The sequence below is a fragment of the Ictidomys tridecemlineatus genome, chromosome 11 (assembly GCF_052094955.1).
Source record: "Ictidomys tridecemlineatus isolate mIctTri1 chromosome 11, mIctTri1.hap1, whole genome shotgun sequence".
NCBI lineage: Eukaryota > Metazoa > Chordata > Mammalia > Rodentia > Sciuridae > Ictidomys > Ictidomys tridecemlineatus.
The window spans coordinates 53209726-53230476 of NC_135487.1; the positions used below are offsets into that span (position 1 = coordinate 53209726).

General features: G+C 41.9%; 1 protein-coding gene across 2 annotated transcripts in view; it reads right to left on the reverse strand.

Moving 5' to 3' along the window:
* Gng12 (G protein subunit gamma 12) overlaps positions 1-18597 on the reverse strand; it is a 130524-nt gene extending 111927 nt beyond the window's left edge. Inside the window, exon 1 of one of the 2 annotated variants that reach the window (XM_040288832.2) lies at positions 18573-18597. The gene's annotated coding sequence lies outside the window, so the exon portion shown is untranslated. Of the gene's footprint in view, positions 1-18227; positions 18388-18572 lie in introns of those variants that run through there. The other variant, XM_005332361.5, reaches the window with a different exon arrangement.
* Between the last annotated feature and the right edge of the window lie 2154 nt (positions 18598-20751).

Genomic DNA, 20751 nt, shown 5'->3' on the forward strand with positions numbered 1-20751 from the left:
GCATTTATGGAGTACCTAGTCTACTGAGTGACAGGCACCGCTGCTCTAAGCACTTTCTTAATTTACACCTCACAATAACCCCAGGAGGAAGACACTGTGATCTCTTTTTCAGAAAAGACACTGAGGCATTGAAAGGTTAAGGAACTTATTCGAGGTCACACAAGCAGCAAGTGGGAGAGATGAAATTTAAATCCTGCCAGTCAGGTTTCTGCTCTGCTACTACATGAGCCCCCTTTTTAAAACTAACAACAAACATTTTCAGAAACATTGTTAAAAAAACATGTGTATAAACACACACACATATGCTTATTAGCAAACACCAGATTTTGCCCCTAGCACCCTTCTAGATTCTAGAGAATGCCAACCCTTCAATTCTGTCACTTTTCCAATATTTTCTCTAAAACTTCCTCAGCATTGTTTCCTGCGGAAATAACCAAAAAAACCTTCCTGCGATGTAACCATCAATTGAAGGCATATTAGGATCAGCAAAATTTTTCCTACCTTACCTACCGTATTTAGCAAGGGCAAGTCCCCCCAAATAAAAAGACAACTGAGCTGGGGACTGACAACGCCAGTCTTTGCAGCTATTATGAGGCAGGTTAAAAATGAATTTGCATGAGTGGCTGCTGGGCTCCTCATAAACACCGTACCTGCCAGGGAATAATCCCACTTTCTCTTTCCTACACTTTGCATCTTTGCTCATCTCCACTGAGCCTCTGGTTCAACAACACTTCATGTGCTTATATATGTTTATCCAGACTATCTTCTATGAACAATAAAAGAAAACAAGTCTTTTAAAGGTGCTGGGGAGTGGGAGAAGAAAACAACACTAAGTTTTGTGTATTTTTTTAGTCTGAGGAGGATGGATGGGGTAGTCAAATGGGCATAGATCTCAATTCTGGCTTTACTTCCCATGAGTTGTACAGCATTGAGTAAGTTACTGAACCACTTTAAGTTGTAGTTTTCTCTTCTATAAAATGACCTAACTTCCTTGTTTTGGATGGACTGTGATACATGATCAAGAGTAGGCATAAAAAATGATACTTCCCTCTCTTTCCCAAAACCAAAGTTGTAAAAGGTTAGCCCAAAACCAAGTTGCACTCTTGAGATCTCATTTTTATTTGGTTTGCGACCATAAATGCTCCTAAGGAACTGACTCTCAGGTGCTTCTGGAAGGTATTACCATACAAAAGCTTCTAGCTCTCAAGGGGGAATGGAGAAATATACATGGATCAAAAATTCAATACAAATAAAACCTTTCTTCAAAAAAAACCTGCATTTGTATCTAGAAAAACAAAGCCACAAATTGTTTCTATGAGTGCAAATGTTGCAAGTTGCCCTCCCTCATAATTTTTCTTTTTCTAAATCTCAGATAAAAATAAAACATACTGCTGGACATCAAAGAAAATTAATGTTGACCATGAAAGCCACTTCTAGTCAAAACTTGAAAGTCTACATAGGCCCCGCCCTCAAAAATAACAATCTGCTCCCAGGCTCCATAGCAGAACATGGCCATGAGTATGTCTTATGTCCTGGAATCCCAAAATTCCAATTTCTTAGGAAAGCAGTCCATCTAGCAAGACTGCCTCAGAGAGAGGCCTCAGCCAAGACCCCTTTGTACTGTGCCCCTTTTCCGGAGAGGTACTGTGCTATTACACTACAGGTTACTACTGGGTCAAAAAGGGAAAGGAGGTGGTCCTTCTCCCAGGACAGCTTTTTTGTTTCACCTAACAGAACACACCAATAATTGGCTTGTAAGTAAGAAGAATCTGTGTTGCCAGGAAGCAGCTCTATGGTTTGACAAGAATTTGTGCTCACAGATTTCTTCCAAACCCTATAAATGGATGAGGAAAACTGATTCAGAATTATGAGACTCCTCAGCACCCAGGCCTGACTTCCCTCCCAAGTGTTATCCACAGGAACAGCCTGACTAACCTCAGCAGCAAGGGTACCTCCAGGACTCCCAACCTGACCTGCCATTTTGACAGGAGCCCAATGCCCTTGGAGCACACAGGAGAGGCTGGCTCCAAAGGCCCAGTGCTCAGCATTTCAAAATTGCTCCCCATGATGCTAGCATGCAAAAATGTTTGAGAAGTGCTGCTCTGGTCACTTCTGACTTCTGGGATCCTACAGGAGCACTACATCCTGCTCCTTCAGAGAATTGTGTCAACTTTTCTTCTAATGAAAGAAGAAGAGGAACAAAATCAAAACTGTTCACTTTTGTTCAAGTCAGCAAAGCTCAAGGTCAGAGTCCTTCAAATGAATTCATCCCTTTGCCCTCCTACATAATAAAGATTACACTTTACACCTAGTCTGAGTGTTTAGCGCACAAGAACGTGCACCTGAACTGGGTAAAGGATCCTGGTTCCAAAGGAAAGGAAACGCACCACAATGCTGTGGGCAGTCGCTGGGGCAGGGTGATCAGCTTAGCAGAACCACTGCCCTGGAGATATCCTTAAGGAGCCATCAGTTCCCCACCCCCTGACTTCCCAGGCTTCTCCCCCTTGACAGGCCCCGCCCTCTAGAATTAGTTACAAATTACTCCTTCTTGGTGGCAGATCCTCCCCACAAACTTCCACTCTCTTGGCCTCCAGGTTCCTGGCCCAGCCCCACCTCCACCACCATGTTTCCAGGTAGGCCCTCAGGCTCAGGTGTGACTCATGAATATCTGCAGGGCAGCAGGAAGTGAAAGGGTGGGGAAAGAGGGGGTGTGTTCTCCCGCCAGGCCCTGGCCTGGCTCCTGCACACTCAGCCCTCCAGGGTCAGCCAGCAGGTGATAAGAGGTTAAGTCCAGCAGCAACCCACAGTCCCCCAGTCACAGGTAGACTCCACCAGGCTGTAGAAACCAGGAAAATAAGAGGTCTGGGGTGCTAGTGCCACCACTGCCATCTACTGGCTCTGTAACCTTGGGCAAGTAACAGAAGCCATCTAGAACCAGCCTGTTTCCCCATCTGTAAGATGGAAATTTAAGGTTTGACCAGACTCATCACGAAGTTTTCTGAAAAGTACAAAGTTCTCAAAGTTGGATCATTCAATTTAAAACATACTTTCTAGACGCAAGTCTTCGATGAGCTAGATACTGCCCATAAAGATGAAAAAATGTCACTGAATCCAAGGGGTAAAACACATTCTAGAAGGAAGACAAATATATAGTAGATAAAACTACAAAATCCAATATAATATAAGTGTGCTGGCTGAATAGCTTGTTACAGGAATGCCAGACAAGGGAAAATTTAAATATTCCCAGAGAAGGCAATAAAGGAAAAACAGCACAGTTATGCCAGGTGACATTATAGGGCATTTATGTAGGTGCTCACATAAGCACACTGTACATACCACCTCCCCTGAGCCTCAAGACATTCTGGGGAGGTAGGCAAGTACTGCTATTCCAATTTTTCAAATGAAGAATCCCAAGTTCAGAGAAGCAATCACTCAAAGTCACGTGGCTAGTGAGTGGCAGAGCTGGGCTTTGGCCATGGCTGGGCTTGACTCCAAGGAATGGATCTTAATCTTTAGACACAAGCCTTTCCCTCAGTGGTGAAACCATTCCAGATTGCCCCTGCCAAGGCAAAGCTAGGCTCCACCCTCCTCTGTTCACACTGCCCTTTAACCTATTATACTGTCAATGTTTGTTACATGTCTATGTCCCCCCATTAGCTTGGTGGTCCTTAGGGCAGCAACAGGAGGCAGAAAATTAAATGGTATTTAATAAATGTTTTCTTAATGGACAAAAAAAAATGAAGTTATGACAGATATTGGGGGATAGGCAGAAGTTCACTGGATAGTTTAAGAGAAACATTCTTGAAAGTAAAGGTAATACTTTACCCAACTTTATGCCCCCAGAATCTTGTGCTCACAGGTGCATAATAAATGTATAATGAACTCAAGGCAAAGGAACCGTGTGAATCACAGAACCAGTAGGCAGGGACAGAGAATTGCTCCTCAAAGTAATCATGGGAAAAGAACTACCTTTTAATTTCCAACTCATCACGGAAGAATAGGTTTGTAAAATGCAATAAAAATGAACCACAAGCCAGGCACAATGGCACACACCTGTAATCCCACAGCTTGGGAGGTTGAGGTAGGAGGATCTCAAATTGGCAAGGCCCTTGTGAGACCCTGTCTCAAAATAAAAAATAAAAAGGGCTGGGGATATGGCTCAGTGATAAAGTGCCCCTTGGTTCAATTCCAGTAACAAAAAAGAAAAGATGAGCTTAAGTGTGCCATAAGAGACAGTGAGGGTTTCTGTATTCCAAGTGCTATTCTGAGTGCCTCCACCTATTAACCCTTTCAATTTTACAACCTATCTGTGGAGCAGGTGCTACTGTCTACTACTGCCCTCATTTTAGGGATGGTGAAACAGACCCAGAGCAGGTAAAAATGTTTCCAAGGTTCCAAGCTGGTAAACAATGTGGCCAGGGCTGAATCTAGGCAGCAAGAACTCTGAACTACTAGACTGGCAAGCTTTTGGGTACCTGTTGACAGCTTTCAACCAGGAAGTGACCGATTCAGATCTGTTTAAGGGAAGTCAGCCAGGTAGCAGTATAGAGGGTAGAGGTCAGTGAGGAAACAGGGCAGGGGGGAGACACAGACAGGTTAGGAAGGGCTGCAGCAGGCTTTGATGGGGTAGAGGGGTTGAGCTGAAAGGAGGTGAAGCAGAGGAGGAAGGAGATTCAGATGACTCAGTTGTTCAGAGCCTGGAATCCTGGTAGAAGGGAAAGGTCCTAAACTGAGAACAGGAAGAAAAGCAAACAGTTGTTTTTTGTTTTTTTTTTTAAATATATACTAATAAATAAATAAATATATGTTTTATTTTTATTTATGTATATATGTGTGTTGTAGATAGATACAACATCTTTATTTTAATCATTTACTTTTATGTGGTGCTGAGGATGGAACCCATTGCCTCCCATGTGCTAGGCAAGCAAAGCGTTCTACCACTGAGCTACAATCCCAGCCCCAAAAAGTAAACAGGTTTTGAAGGAAGATGAGATCCGTTTTCAACAATGTCTACCTGAATTTGAAGAGCCTAAGATAGATAATCTAGGATCTACAGTTGTCTTGAGAAAATTCTAGATTGTGATTCTGGAGTGGTTTATTGAGTTCAAGTAACTCCTTTTCTTTTTTTTTTAACCCCAGTTCTGCCAGGCCACTTTCCTCCTCTTCCCCTTTCTCCTTTGCCCTGGTTAGACTTAAATTAGTTTTAAAAGTAGGAGTTCCCACCCCTAAACCTTCCCCGATTTGAAAACGGCGCACAGGACACACCCAGGACATTATATTTCCAGCCTGCTATAGCTAGCTTATTTGCAAAAATAAAGCAGATTTCTCTGCAAAGTCTTGTTTGCATTTTCATTAAACCTAAGTCTTTACAATGGCCTACATGATGGAGCCCCTCCCACTTCTACCTCAAGGGTCTCTTTTTGTGCTCAAACATACTAAGCTCATTCCTAGCTTGGACAGTTCAAATGTCACATCTGCAGAGAGGTCTTTGGGGCTATTTCTCCTCTCAAACTCCCATATTCAGTGTCTTCACAGGACTTACCCTACCTCAATCAGTCTCATTCATGTGGTTTCGCTCTAGGAACCTGGAGTATCTTGTTCAAAGCTGCATCCCCACAGAGTAGGCAACCTTCATTTGTTGAATGAAGAAAGTTCATTTTGGTGTTTATTAAAAACTGAAGGAAAAAAAGGCTGAAGAGACAGGGTCTTTGTCCACAAGAGCTAAAATGTCTATCAGCAAAGAAACATCCAAGCACAGGAGAGAATCACAGATACTGTGATTCTTTTTGTCCCCTCCCCTTCCAGCGCCACTTCCTCCAGCTTACCTGGAGGACACCTTTCCTGTTGCACTTTTCATATGGTATTAGCAGGAGGGGTGGGGGGGACAAAGACAGACAACACAGTACCATAAAAAGAGCAACAACTCAGAGTCGGACATACTTGGATTCAAAGCAGGATGCCACCTCCTTGATTACTGTGCACAATAATCAACCCCTGAACCTGCTTCCTCCCCTACAAACAGAGCTAGCACTTCCTACTCACGGCTACTATAGGGAGTGAGAAAGTGCATGTAAAGGTGTTAGCACATGTCAGTACAGAGCTGGCACTCAAGGAGTACCCATCAGCATCACTACCATCAAATTTACTGCCAGCACACTATACTCTCTCAATTAGGGTTTGACAAATGCATAACTGTGAAATAATTTCAGTTGAGATTAAAGGTGATGCGGGGTATGTACCATGCTGATCATAATGTCAATTATAATTACAATAATAGTTAACCCTGAGCACTTATTAACATGCCAAGAGCTTTATATACATCAGTAGCTCTTTTATTCCTAAAATAAAGACAGACAGTACTTAATCAATACTAAGAAGCATAGTTTGCTCACATTTTATCATCCCGGATACTGGGATAACTGTCCGTGGTAGGCAGAATGCCCACCTCTCAAAAGATGTCCAAATCCTAATTCCTGGAACCTGTGAATATTACATGTTAAAGGACAAAAGAATTTTTACATTATGTAATTAAGGTTACAGACCTTATATAGGAGGAGTAACTTATAGGGGAGCCAATCCAATCAATATAATCAAATGAGCCCTTATAAACAGAGAATTTTCTCTGGCTAGGGGCATAGACATATAATAGAAGAAAGGACCTTAAAGAGATTTAAAGCATGAGGAAAATCTGCCACTCTGTTGCTGGCTCTGAGATGAAAAGTCTAGGGGCAAGGACTAGAGAGAAAGATCTCTAAGAGATAAAGGTGCCCCCCAGATCAGACCCCAAAGAATGTGCCTCTGTAGGTAGAATTAAAGTCTACCTACAACCTAAGGAAGCCTAGAAATAAATTCCTTCCAAGGCTTCCAATAAGGCCCAGCTGGCTGACACTTTTTCAGCATTATAAAACCCAGAGGAGACAAACAAGCCAAACCCACCCTACATTTTGACCCAACACACTGTGAATTAATACATTTGGATTGTCTTAAGCTGCTAAGTTTGTGATAATTTGTTACAGCAGCCACAGAAAATGAATGCACTCCTATCATTGATGTTTGTTATAGTTTAATCAGCAGCATTTTTTCCTCTTGTGGCACAGAAAATAACAGCATATCTCATAATTGATGACATCTTAGATATGTTGAAATACAGTGTTATTTTTTCTGTTTTTCAAATGGTCAGAAGATCCAAGTGGTCAGGTGATGCCTAGGTGATTCAAGCTCTAAACCACCATAAATGCTTCCAGAGAGCTCCCAAGGGTTAGTGTATCCTGCCAAAAGGCCAAGGAAAGGCTAACACAAACTTCCCAGGCCAATGTCTGACACAGGGTCCCTAATGCAGCTGAATCCAGTTGGGTCCAGAAGGTACTTCAGGAGCATCTAAGCCACATGGATCTGGTACCCAAAGGTGCTGGTATCCTTCTATATACTGGGGATAGAACACTAGACCAAGGCAGTGTCCTTATGGCTGATGCCATACTGGAGAAGATCAACACCATACAACAGATCAAGATAAATGCTAGAAGAAAAACAAAGTATTGGAAGATCTTTACACCAAACTTTACAAAAGAACCCACATATTCAGGAGCTGAAAAGACATAGAGCTCTGGGCTGGGAGATCTGCTCCTTTCTATGGGACCTTCCAAGGGCCATCACTGTTAGTGGTATAACTCTGAGAAAGAGTTTGTTGTTGTGGGTTTATTAGTTTGCTTTTGGTTTTTACTTTTTTAGATGCAGATGTAGGCCGACTTTATACACTACTGCCTTCGGAATTTCTAAAAATAAAAAGACTACAGCTATTCTTTTCACCAAATCATAATGTCCCTCTCTTTCAATGGAACTCTATCTTCAAAAAATAAAAGTTAATTTTATATTGAAATGACACCCCAAGAGCCTAACTAAAGAGCGGCTCAAAAAGCAAGTCACAATTTCAATCCTACTCCCTTCCTGGAATACTGAGCTCTGGCCTGTCTTCTTATGCTATATTTTTACTTTCATCTTCCCTTTTACCTTGGAAATAAAATGTCTCTCTGACAGTGGAATCAAAGAAAAAACCAGAAGTCCAATTCAGGGAGTAAACAAAAAAAAAGTCTGACATGTATTAACACTTCTGGAGATACACATAAATGGAAAATTCTACACTTCTTAAAAGATTGTATGGCCTTAAAATATACTACAGAGCCATAGTAATAAAAACGGCATAGTAATGGCACCAAAACAGACTTGTAGACCAATCATACAGAATACAGGACACAGAAACAAGCCCACTTAAATATGGTTATATCATACTAGACAAAGGTGCCAAAAAATTCACTGAAGAAAAGATTGCCTTTTCAACAAATGGTGCTGGCAAAACTGGAAATCCATATGTAGCAAATTGAAATTAAACCTCTATCTCTCACTCTGCACAAAAATCAACTCAAAGTGGATCAAAGGCTTAGGCACTAGAACAGAGACCCCGTGCCTAACAGAGGAAAAAATAGGCTCAAATCTTCACCATGTTGGCCTAGGATTTGACTTAACAAGACTCCTAAAGCACAGGAAGTAAAATCAAGAGAATCAATAAATAGGATGGATTCAAATTTAAAAGCTTCTTCTCAGCAAAGGAAACAATTGATAAAGTGAGAAAAGAGCCTACAGATTGGGAGAAAATCTTTACCACATGCACCTCTGAAATGGCATTAATCTCTAGGATATATATAGAACTCAAAAAACTTAACACCACCAAATAAATGAATAAAGAGCCCAATCAATAAATGGGCTAAGGAACTGAACAGACACTTCGCAGAAGAAGACATACAATCCATCAACAAATATATGGAAAATGTTCAACATCTCTAGCAATTAGAGAAATGCAAATCAAAATTACTACAAGATTTCATCTCACTGCTGTCAGAATGGCAATCATTAAGAATACAGGCAACAATAAATGTTGGTGAGGATGTGGTGAAAAAGGCACACTTATAAATTGCTGGTGGAACTGCAAATTGGTACAACCACTATGGAAAGCAGTGTGGAGATTCCTCAGAAAATTGGATATGGAACCACCATTTGACCCAGCTATCCCACTCCTTGGTCTATACCCAAAGGACTTAAAATCAGCACACTATAGTCACACAGCCTCATCAATGTTTACAGCAGCTTAAGTCACAATAGACAGACTATGGAACCAACCTAGGTGTCCCTCAATAGATGAATGGATAAATAAAATGTGGTAATATACTCAATGGAATATTACTCAGCTTTAAAGAAGAGTAAATGGTTGGAGTTGGAGAATATCATGCTAAGCCAAATAAGCCAATCCCACAAAACCAAAGGCCGAATGTTTTCTAATATTCGAATTCTAATTCACAATAAGGTGGGGGCACTAGGGAAGAATAGCATTACCTTAGATTAGGTAGAGGGAAGATGTGGGGGTAGGAAAGAAAGTAGAATGAAATAGACATTAAGTATTACTGTATGTATATATGTGACTACATGACCAATATGATTCTGCAACATGTACACTCAGAAAAATGAGAAATTATATCCCATCTATGTATATCAAAGTGCATAAATGCATTCTACTGTCATGTATGACTAATTAAAACAAATTAAAAAGAAAAGATTATGTGGGAAATTTCATTGGAATTTACATCTCCTCAATCTCTATTTTGCTTATTTTTTAAAAGGGGAAGAAATTCTAGACTAGAAGATCATCTTCATTATGATTTTGGAGAAGCCCCAGTTTAAAAATTCCATTTGCCGAAAACTACTCATAATTCAGACATTAGCAACGGTCATAAAACCCTACTTTATACTTCTCTTGATTCTGCACTATTTGGCAGCCTACTCTACACTTAGGCCAAAGGAAGCATCACATTCTAAAGTCAGTATTTAAGAGATTCTGACAGGGATACATGCAAGAGGAAAGATCAATAAAGACTTACAAGGTGGACCTATTATCCCAGACCATGATCAAGAAAAGATGGACAAATGGTCCCAAACCTCCACTTTACTTGTAATAAGAAAAACTTTAAACATTCTAAAGTGCCATTTTATATCAACCAGATTAGCAAAACCAAAAAGTCCTGCAGAGGGGACTTGGTCCATGGTACACAGCACAATGAAAACAACTGCACTGTTGAAAAAGGGAGATCTCTACCTGTTGAGAGATATCTCCAGGACATGCTGTTAATTTTTAAAAAAGCAAGGCAGAGAACATCCATATAAATATTGCCATCTTTTATGAAAGAATGGGAAATAATATAAAACATGTTCTTATTGGCTTGCATTTACATGTTGCTTGTCACACACAGTATGGATAAGGTGTGGAGGGGGATGGGACAGAAACAATATTTTTCAGTGTTTTCCTTTTATATATGGGTGGTGAGATTTGGGGGAGGAACCAGATAAATATATTGCTTGTATTTTAAAATGAAGAGGTTTTATAGCTCTTTTCCCAAGGGGAATGAATAGGCTATAAGAGTTCTGCTCAGGAGAAGGGGTCTGGAAGACTGAGTGTGTAGGCAGGTAAGGTCTCATGTGAAAGTCAGTGAGCAGAAAAAGCTCAGTCCAGAGTTCAGGAGGTGAGCACAATGAACGTGGACAGGGTGATTTCTGCCTTGCTGGGTGTGGGTGGCCTAAAGCCCCTGATATTTATTACACCCAGAAGGAAGTCAAGAACAGCAGGTGAACTGGAGGCAAAGGTAGAAACACTCCCAGGCAGGGCGCCAGGAGCATTTATGTACTCTCGGGATGTAGATAGTAATGACTGAAGCATGCTGCTCATCAAATACGAACCTTGAAAAAGAGGGCAAAGCATGTACTGAATATTCAATTCTGGAGATATTCCTGAAAAGTTGAAACTCCTGAAATCTTATAAAATCAAATCATACTGAAAACGCAATAGGTGAGTTTGCTATTTAAAGAAATTCCATAGGGAATCCTTGGAATTCACCTTCTGCTATTTTTGCTTTGGGAATCCAAGTTCGCTTGAAGAAGGGTACATTTAACCAGATTAAATATGAAAGTGTTCACGTTTCTAATCCTGCTGGCTGTTTTCACAAGGTGTAGTCTCTCCATAAAACAGCAGAAGGCCAAAGTCCAAAGTTCAGGACAGCCCCTTTATCCTCAGCACCACCGCCTTAGCGGTCACACTCACCCAACAGGGCTCATCCCACCTGCTGTGCAAATGCTTCTCCGGAGAGAAACCGGGAAGATGAAGCTGATTCTGATAGTAGGCTTGCTAAAGGACCAGCCTGAAAGAGAAAGCAAGTATGCAGTGCCAGCTGAATTTTCTATTTTAGCTTCTGGTGGCTTTGGCAACAAGGATCCCCACTTCTTACCTAAACTAGAAAAAAATCTTTTTCCAAAATGTGGCATTTCAAAGGCACTTTCAGCCAATGTCACTTGCATCCCATCCCAAGGAGGAAGGCCCATAGTTGGTCAGTAAATAACAGGAATCCCTTTCCATATCCCCAGGAGTTACTACTACTCTATTCCCTGTACCAGACAGACTTCGTCAGAGGTGCAGGGTACTTTGGCATGGATCAGATGATACTGAGCATGTTTCTGTTCAATTAATAGTAAACAATGTCAACAACACCCTGAATACTGCTCTTTACCTGCCCCTCAAGGAATGAGGAACTAAAGAGAAAGAAGTCCATCAGAATAGAAAACTCTAGATAGGGCAGAGGGGTGGGAAAAGAAGGGAGGGGACATGGGGTTAGAAATGATGGTGGAATGCGATAGACATTATTATCCAAAGTACACATATGAAGACATGAATCAGGGTGTATATACTTTGTATACAACCAGAGATATGAAAATTTGTGCTGTGTAAGTAATAAGAATTGTAATGCATTCCGCTATCATATATAAAGAAAAAAATTCATTAAAAAAAAAGAAGTCCATCAGAGGACAGCCGATCATGACTTATATCCACATGAAGTCCTGTATTCTAATGTGCAGGCCATGGCCTAATAATTCAAAAGATTTCATTAGTCTAGATATATTCAGACTCCTAGTCTATTGGTTTTGACACCTTTTCAGTTTGCCTGAGATTTTGGTTGAATCAACCCGGGTGATGGTTTTATCTCCATAAGGTCTTGGTAAGCCTCAATAAACTCCAAACATAGTTTGGATTTTTATTCCTTTTTATATCCTCAGATTTAGCTCACACTGGAATTTCATAGGCTTCATTTTGAATCTTCATTTGAGAAGAGGCCTCATACTTCTCCTCTGCAATTTCTCCGCAGAAAGCAGACAAAATTTGAGGTCACCATAAGCTTGGAATCAGAGTCAAAATGTCCCAGTGGGGGCTAAGGGTTTAGTGTCCAGTGGTCAGGGATATCTTGGCTGGCAGCATCTGCAGCTAAATAAAAGCCCGATTATTCTGCACCAGTGAAGATAAGATACCACCCCCAACGGGTTCATGTGGGTTTACCCACAGCCATTTTGAATGAAGGCAATTCTCTATACAGAGAATTCAAGTGAAGACATGGCAACCAATTCAGACACACTCCAGTGAGTATCTGTGACCACGCCAACTCAAGTATAACCAGGGCTTACACTTCTCTCCTCCCTCAATCAAAGGGAATTCTGTGTCAATTATACCACCTTGCCTTCAAAGGGAAAGGTAGCCTATTTCTATAAGGAAGCACACAGAATATGTGAGCCTTCTGACCCCCAGCTCCCACATTACCTATTTACAATCAATGAAGGAAAAGTGCAAAAGATTCTTAGCAACCGATTCACTCACACCTTAAAAAAAAAATTCCTTTAGCTATTAATCCTCCAGCAGAGCTGAAATATCAAAAGTCTAAATAGTCTGTAACACTCCAGCTTTTATTATAATCTTCTGAAATGCAGACCCATTAAAAGAAGACAAAAACCTTCCTTGTCCCAGGATGGCAACCAGACACTCATAACTAAGCACTTTTACGATACCCAATATAACCTGACATGATAAACCAAACATTTAAGTGACACTAGAAATGATTTTCAAGAGAGACTTGGCAGTAAATGGGAGTAATCCAGTTACAAGTTGCCTTCAGTCAAATCACCTCCACTCTCTTCTCTGGCTCCAAGCTACATACTTAAGACTGTACTGTCCTTCCTAAGAAAGAAGCGAAGAGAGAGTTCAGGACCTTTTGGCAGGTGCTGGTTCTTGATTTTCAAGAGAGACTTGGCAGTAAATGGGAGTAATCCAGTTACAAGTTGCCTTCAGTCAAATCACCTCCACTCTCTTCTCTGGCTCCAAGCTACATACTTAAGACTGTACTGTCCTTCCTAAGAAAGAAGCGAAGAGAGAGTTCAGGACCTTTTGGCAGGTGCTGGTTCTAGAGAAGGACTTAGCAGGCCGGTTCTCTCAGGACCTTTCAAACCTCCTCTGGGAGTACAGGGATAGGAAAGGCAGACTTCACAGGTCACCAAAGCACTGGGTGTCTGTATTTATTTCAGGCCTGCTGAGTCTCACAGCCATTTTGGAGACACTGACTGTGATGGCTGAAGAGGGGTGAAGCTGATGGGAGGCCCTGATGATTCTCCTCTGATGGTTCTTTTCTCTCTTAGAAGGAGCCATCTCCTGTTTTTCTTGATCGGATTTATAACTTTTCAATGGAACTGCCTCCATAAAGCCCTTTTCACTCCCAGATCTAGCTGGATACACATCCATTGTGGCTCTTGGCAGAGCATTTAGTGAGGAGATGTGGAGGCAAAATGACACTGGGGCAAATTCTGTCCCTGCCCCTTGAGCAAGGTTGGGGATTTGAGGGATCCTCAGACTCCTCATCTGGGTCTTTGTGAGACCTCGGTGAGATCCTGCAGGAAAGACTGTGTTGTAATTACTTTTTATCTATGGAACGTTCCTGTTAACCTAAGTGCACGATGTCTTCCTCAGTACTGCAGTCCAGGTGTCTGATAAGACCGAAGGTGCTGTACAAATGCAGCTAGTCACTGCACATCTGGATCTGCAAAGGGCACCTTCCATAAGTCAAGGTCAGTGGACTTGGCCTGGGCCTGCATGCAGATTCTTATTAACGACTGATGGACTTTTCCAATATCTCTTATGAAGACAAACCTGCCGCTTCTGAAAGGATTCCCTTATACTGCGACATAATTCTCACTGCAGAGGTTTTGATATTAAATTTGAGAACCTTAAAGTGCCATGAAATTTGATGTTTTTTTTCTAAAACAATAACAAAACCCTGCTATTAATGTCAGAATTTGTTTTCAGTAACTATTATACAAATGGACTATCATTGTATGTACTCCCTGATTGTGGGCAAATAGGATAAATTGGAGTGGACATAATCCTGTCACCCATTTGTATTTTCTTCAAGGCTTTTAAAAATGCACAGTTAAGAATTTTAAGCTGGCTGTAATAATGCACTAAAACTTGCACACTGCCTTCCCCCATTTAATCTATAACAGACTTCATGCATTACTGATTTTAAAAGTTTCTGAAAAGAAAGAGAATGGAATTGAGATCTAGAAGAATTAATTTGAATAATTAAGATTGCAATCCATTTCATATTTAAAAGACACAATGATATTGTGTAATTACTTTATGTTCTCTAATTTTCAAATGATATTTGGCAGGACTTTTGATTACTGAGACTTTAAAAATTTTTTGGAAAATGTTATAATTTCATATAGCTTTCATAATTTCTTTTATAATTTCTTCTTTAATAAATATATTCATGCTCATTATATAATAACATTCAAAAAACAATTTAATGTTAATATTCATTGAACATTGACTAAATGCCCAGCACTGTTCTAAATATTCTGTATAGATTAACTCATTTAATTCCTCACAACACCTCAACGAAGCATAGAGAGATTAAGTAACTTGTCCACAGCATGCACATCTACAAGTATGAGCCAGGAATCTGTCATTATATTTTGATGTTCTAGGAGTACAAGCAATCAATAATTTATTCAATCAAGACATCCACTGCTTCAGAGCATAGTGTCACAAGTAAGAAACAGTTCATACTAACACCGTACCCTTTATAGTTATGTGAAATTATTATAAACCAACATCTCTCTGTCCCTGTGGAACAATTAGTAAAATTAGAAGTCATCTGTGGCATGAGCTAAGATTCCAATCAGACCAATTCTGTGTGCCTGATGTGCACTAAGGAAACACACACACACACACACACACACACACACACACACACACAGAAGCTTGAAAGGGTTTGTTTTAAAGATGGAAGCATTTTTAAAATTTTGCAAATTTTAGCAAATGATTCAGTGATGCGATGAGTAGAATCCCTGAATTAACTGAACATCCATGCTCACAAAAATTTTAAAATAAAACAAATGCTCACAAACAATCCTAACACTTCTAGTGGCTTATCTGTTGGCCTTGCATATCAGTACATGTAAAAGCAAATAACCGGATACCCTTAGGTCACATTTTTTTATACTTAAATTAAAAATCATACATGGTTAAAGACAAATACTTCTTCTGTTCCTGGTTTAATTTCCTGTAAAAGGCTAATAAACACAACTATTTGAAATAAAAAGTCTTTTTAAATTTAAAAGATAATTAATGAAATGTTTCTGATTGGCCCTAAAAATACCATGCAACTGTAACTTCAGCTCTAAAAACATATTAAAATTATTAACCCTTCAATAATAATTATTCATACTGCTGTGGTAGAAGCATGACAAACACATACACATACTTGAACACATAAAAAACAGGTACCTTCTTTAGAATTTCTATCTAGCACTTCTGGAAGGTTCGGGCTGCCATCTTATAATTTAACCATCAGCTTGCTCATTAAGCTAACTAACACATCTAATATTTTGAACATTTATTGTAGGTTAGGTACAAAGTGTTTTCTGAAAATAGTGTCATACATTTATTAAAATTCTAGAGGTAGAGGCCACTACTATCCCTGTTTTATAAATTAGACAAAAATTGCTAAATAACTAATATTTTTATCCAAGTCTGTCTAACACCAAAGCCCATACCCCAAACCTCTGTTAAACTGCTTATCTTCTCAATTAAGGTTCAGAAAAATTTATTTGGCTTCTACAACTTACCTTTGTATGTTCAACTTAATCTGAAATAAGACAAAAAAACAAAGAAACAAATCCACCTAATGAAAATCTAACACAGCAAATGACATAATATAAATCTGATTTTTTTATTGCTAGACAGAAAAGGTATTTAACGTAAAAAAAAAAAAAAACTAAATTGGTATTAGTTAACCATTTCCTCAAATTTTTTAACCATGAAGACTTTTGCTGTCACAACTTGACAAACAACCATGTACTCTAACAAGTGACAATACAAACCCAAGACCACAAATCTAATTGTTGGAGAGCTAGTCTTTCAAATAAGATTGCGGCTTTCTACACAGAATTTTTTTGTCTCTTGTGAAACAGATTCACATTTCTATATATTTCTACACAAAATCATGCCCAGAGCCCCCTACCTAATAAATTACTTGGGCTACATACAAATGCATTGTTTATAAGGCCTAAAGACACAGTAGTTAGACTGTTCTGCATTTTTTTTTTCTGGACTTAAACCAGAGCTGTATGGTGCTGATTAACTGTTAAGGAAGGTGAAGGGACAGAACGGAACGTTTGATCCAAAAGTCCTCTTGTCATTTAAGTCTTTACAATGTTTGATTACCTTTAAAAATTGTGTGTGTGAACCGCAAGTTTGTTTATTGGAAAAGGGCCTTGCTAATCTACATAGTTTGGTTTAAAATAAAACAAACCAACCCTAGCTCCTTATTTGAAAGTGATTGTTTTGGCAATAGTAAAATTCAATCCCGTCATCCTAACGCTGCCTGCCTTCCTGGTTCTGCTGGGGGAGGGCCGGGATCCGGTGGTAATTTACATTGAGAGCCGAGAAGCAGCAGCAGTGGTGCAACGTGGTGACTAGCACTTTAAAAACAAGGCCAAACTCTGCTTTTGCCATAGAGAACACACAGACACAGACCCTGCCTCTGACAACATCCGAAAGATTCATTATAGACAATCTATTCAGGCGAAGCTTCAACTGCCCCAGGAAATATAAACAGTGTCCGCAGAGACAGCGGTGGGGAGAGGAAATCACTGATGGAAAGGAAGCTAATCATGTGGAGTTTGTCCAACTCCACCAAGTCTAATAAATTCCGGATTTGTTTCCACTCGGAGCAGCCATTAAACGTGCGCTGGCACGTGGGCGCAGGGGACCTGCCTTCTCACTCCGGGGGTTTGGCCATTCCTTCCCGGTCCCCTGGTTTGTATACAGCCACGCCCGCACAGGATGACCACACGATGACAGGCCTCTTCAGGTCCCTCATTCCGATTTCCAGTTGTCCAAAGTTTCACTCCAACCGCGTGAGTTCAACGAGAATCACGCTTCCCTTTTCGGAAGTTATGAATGGTTTAAGTCAAGTTTACGAGATACACAAGGCAAGGGACAAAAGAGTGTCCGGAGACGTTAGTGACCGCGTTTCAAAATTAGTTTTAATGATATGCCTAATTAAAATGAAAAGTCACCCTGATCGACGAAGGAAGTGTCCGGGCAAGGCTTAAAAAAAAAAAAAAAACATTCTAGACTCTAGTCTGAACTTTGACCTTTCTCCTGACCACCTACAAATACAGTCTGCAAAAGGGCAGCCTCCGGGTCCCCGGCGGGGTGTGTCATCAGGGTTCCCCTCTCGGTGACCCGCTATTTACCCGCTAGACCCCCGAGGCTGCGCTCCTACCGGCCTGTCGCAAGAAAGCGAGGAAGAAAAGTAGGGAAGAGGGCGTGGCGTGCGTGGCGCCCCCCGACCCCAGCCTCTAGCTCAGCCGGGCCCCACCACCAGCACCGCTGGGGACAGTGGGGGCCTCCGCAACCCGCGCGGGGCGCGCCGCGGGAGTCAGGAGAAAGCGAGCGAGAAGGGGGGATCGTTCTTCCCTCTCCCCCAACCCGCCGGCCCTGGCCCCTGCCCCTGAGACCCCGCTACCCGCGCGCTCCGGCCGCCGCCCGTCGAGGGCGCGCGCCGCCGGTCTCCGGGTCTCACTGTCCCTTGCCCTCCCTCCTCCACCCCCTTCTCCGGCGCTCAATGCCCCGACCAGTCCCCGCCCTCCGGGACACTCTTCCCTCCTTCCTTCCTTCCTTCCTCCGTTCCCTCCCTCCATCTCGCTTCCCAGCACCCGAACTCGCGGGCCGCCGCCCCGAGCTGCGCCCCAGACCCTACAGGGACCGACTGGGCACCCGCGCCCGCCGCCGGGCGCTCACTCGCCTTCCTGAGCGCTGGCCCCGCCGCCACCACCACCGCCGCCGCTGCCGGGGACTCGGTCTCTAAGGGCTCCTGGAGACGGCAGCGACCTCTCCTCCTCCCGCTCCTCTGGGCGCCGGCTCCGCCTCGCTCGGGGTGGGCGGGGCGGACGGCCCGACGGGCGGGGCGGCTGCTAGGACTCCTTCCCCCCGGCTCCCCGCCCTCCCTCCGCCCGGACGCCCGCGCGGTGCCGCGCTTCGGCCGCCCTGCGCGCGTCGGGTCCCGGCCCCCGGCGGGGAGACGTCGCGAGTGGGCGAAGCTCGTTAGTGTCTGGGCGCCCTTGGCCATCCCCACTCCCCCGAATTTTACCCGAAGACCTGGACTTAGATTCGGGAGCCTCCACTTCGCCACCGGCGAACGCTGGCCTCTCTGACTCCTTGCAAGTTTCCTCCGCGTGTGAACGCCTCGCCAGCCCTTATGGCAGCGGGTCCCCTGGGCTGCGAAGACAAACGCTGCCAAACCCCTACACAAAAGTTAGGCTCTGATCCAAAAATGTCTGAGGAAAAGAGCCTCGGTAACATTTAAAGGGCCCTGGGGCCACGGAGAGATTTTGTTTCCCAGAAGCAGAGGTATGACCAGATTGTTAAATTCGAAGTACATCCGCCCATCATGAGGTTTTCCCCCTCCACCTCCCCGCAACCGCATGAAATTTGTGTTTCCGAATGCCCAGAACTTGGCAGCGTTCTGCGTAATGAATTAATTGGATTTGGTTGGCCTTTTCTGGATGGATTCGGGGTTGGGTAGATTGAAGAGCCACTTTCGCTTCCAGAGACTTCATACTCATTCATACCGCCTTTTCAAAAATAGAATTGAGCACCTGCTTCATTCCAAGTATGGTGCTGAAGGTGATGGGGAGCTAACAATCTGACAGGAGGCTTGCTCTCAAAAAGCTTCAAGCCCCCAAGCAAGTGGAGCACTCATGTAATTCTAGCAGCTCAGGAGGCTGAGGCAGGAGGATCACACTTTAGACCCAGCCTCAAAATAAAAGGACTGGAGATATAGCTCAGTGGTAGAGTGCTCCTGGGTTGAATTCTCAGTATTTACAAATAAAATAAAGCTTGTGAATCTGGACAGAATAAAGAAGGTGAATGTACAGAAATTTACTATTTTACTACTCAGTAGATTGCTTGAGTATCTCTAGGTATCTTCCTTCTTGTTTGACGGGGTGGATAAAAGAGAAAGTGAGGCCTAAGTGTGGGCAGAGTCCATGCTTGGAGTCGAAAAGCATTGGTGAAGGCTGTAAGTGTTGAGTTTCACCAGCTGAAGAGAAGTGGACCCCAGGGAAACTGGGCTCCAAGAACTGCTCTAATGACATTATCTTCACTCCTGCTTTCCCTTTGACCGACCCCTACTCAAGTATCAGTTTTTGTGAAATCATTTGGATAGGATGCAGAAGGAACAACCATACATTTCCTCTCCCTGCTATAGTTGTTGCCTTTTTTCCAGGAGTATGGTCTTAGCAACCTGTGAATAGCTGGGTTGTTGGGGTGGGAGTCATAGCTTGCCAGAGAAGCCCTTTATTCCCTGCTTTGTACAACATTAGGAAACACTTGCCTGATTCAGATACTGATAATTTGAAGGATTCACCCTAAACAGAATAGCCTGACAACCAGAATTGACTCTGATGGCCCTACCACAAATTTCCTTTTCTAGTACACTATAGTTTATTAAGTGCTTTCATGTACTTAATTTTATTCTTCTTTCATTAATCTCTTAAAAAATCCAGAAGCTGAGGTGCAAGAGCTAAGTGGCTTATTGAAGGTTTTCTAGTTCAGTGCTATTCAAAAGTATGGTCACAGACTAGCAATGGTCTGTAAACTGTCATGCAAAGGGAACAGATATTGAAAATGAGCCGGTAGAAACTTCTATAGCAGTTATGCCTGATGAATCGTTTAATCATTAAAAAACATGGACTTTTATTTTTGTATGTTGGTTTATTTCATAAGTATCATCCTTCAACAAACTTGAAAATAAAATGCATTTGACCCTCCCTATGGGTTCTGCATCTGCAGATTCTAATCCTCAGATTCAGCTCACTGCAGATTAAAACTATTTGAGAAAAAAAAACTGAGTTAGTACTGAACAAGTACAGCCTTTTTTCTTGTCATTACTCCCTTTACAATATAGTATAACAACTATTAATGTAGCATTTACATTGTTTTAGATATTATGAGTAATCTAGAGATGATTAAAGTATACAGAAGGATGTGCATAGGGTATATGCAAATACTAAGTCATTTTATTTGAGACTTCGTTGACCTCAGATTTTGGTATCCATAGGATGTAGTGGTGGGAAGATGGTCCTAGAACCATTCCCAAGTGGGTATTGAGGAACAATTGCACTACAGATAGTTGGAAAATCCCTGATCGAATTAGTTGAAAGGCAAGAATAGTCAGAGCTAACATTTAACCAGTACTTCCTGCATGGCAGATATTGCTTTAAGTGCTTTATATGTATTAAATTATTTAATCCCCCTAACAACCCTGG